The sequence below is a fragment of the Galeopterus variegatus genome, unplaced genomic scaffold (assembly GCF_000696425.1).
Source record: "Galeopterus variegatus unplaced genomic scaffold, G_variegatus-3.0.2 Scaffold3231, whole genome shotgun sequence".
Taxonomy (NCBI): domain Eukaryota; kingdom Metazoa; phylum Chordata; class Mammalia; order Dermoptera; family Cynocephalidae; genus Galeopterus; species Galeopterus variegatus.
The window spans coordinates 2349-3640 of NW_007729342.1; positions in this window are offsets into that span (position 1 = coordinate 2349).

Here is a 1292-nt window from a genome sequence, read left to right on the forward strand (position 1 = left end):
CTTTTGTTTTTAATCAGTATGTATGTATATTTGTAGCATGAGACAGTCCAGTGTAATTCAGTCTGGTCCACTTTGTTGCTATAAGTTTCGGTTTGGGTGCCTTGTTGAATAAAAGCAAGAGTTAAGATGTTTTAAGTCCTAATTCTCTGGTCCTGAACTTTAGGTCTCAAACCCAGTCTTGATATGAAATATACCACTCAGTCATTTCTAGCATTTGCTCATCCAATTTAAAGACAAACTTGGAGAAAAGCAAAACCAAATACAGCAGCTCAGATGACTCTTGCTATAGCATTCCTTGAACTCATTAAATCTAAATCTCTAAGTACTCTTCAGTTCCTAAGCTTTTTAATTCCTTTAAGAAACTAATGTTATACACAAAGAATTACTGCTCTTTTTTAATCCAGAAACATCTTTCTTGGCTCCCTCAGTACTATCTTCATTAGGTCTTATGCACAATGACTGGATACTTCCATTTCCCTTTTATGAGATGACCTACCTGTAATGGATTGAACTCATTGACGCTTGAATTGTCTCCCAAGTTTTATGTATTAGAAACTTGGCCCCCACTGTGACTGTAAAGAGGGTGGGAAATCCTATTATGGAAATTGAAAGGCGGAGCCTTGAAGAGGTGATTGGGTTGCAGGACTATGCAGAGTGAATGGATTAAAAATGGTGGTCATGGGCATGGTTCTGAGGGCTTTAAAAAAAGGAGATTCTGTCTCTCTCTCTCTCTTGCTCTCTCTGCTTCCACCATCTCACAATGTGAGACCCCAGGTCACTGTTGCAACTTCCAGATGGACTTTGGACTTCCCAGCCTCAGAAACTGTAAGCAATAAATTTTGTTTTCTTTATAAATCACCTAGTCTCAGGTATTTTGTTATAAGCAACATAAATGGACTAATACGCTGCCTAAATTAAGAACACTTCAAGACCTAGAACACAAGTTATTTGCTTTACAGAGGGGCCAATTAAATTACCATTTTTTTGTGTTTTATTACAAACACCATCTGAAATGAAAATTAAGATCTAATCTCATACATAAAAGGAAGTTTCCTTGTTTTCAATATTCCTCTAAAATATAACACCCTTTGGTCAATATAAGGTAGCAGTTTGTGCCAAGCAATATATTTACAGTATTTGCAACTCAGCATAGGCCCCTTTAGAAAAAAAAAAAAAGGTCTTTGTGAATATCAAATAACTGAGAAAGAACTATATTACAAATATCATGTTATATATGCATACATATATAATACCTTGTTTTGAAAGTCAAATTGTAGTGCACTTTATTCAAA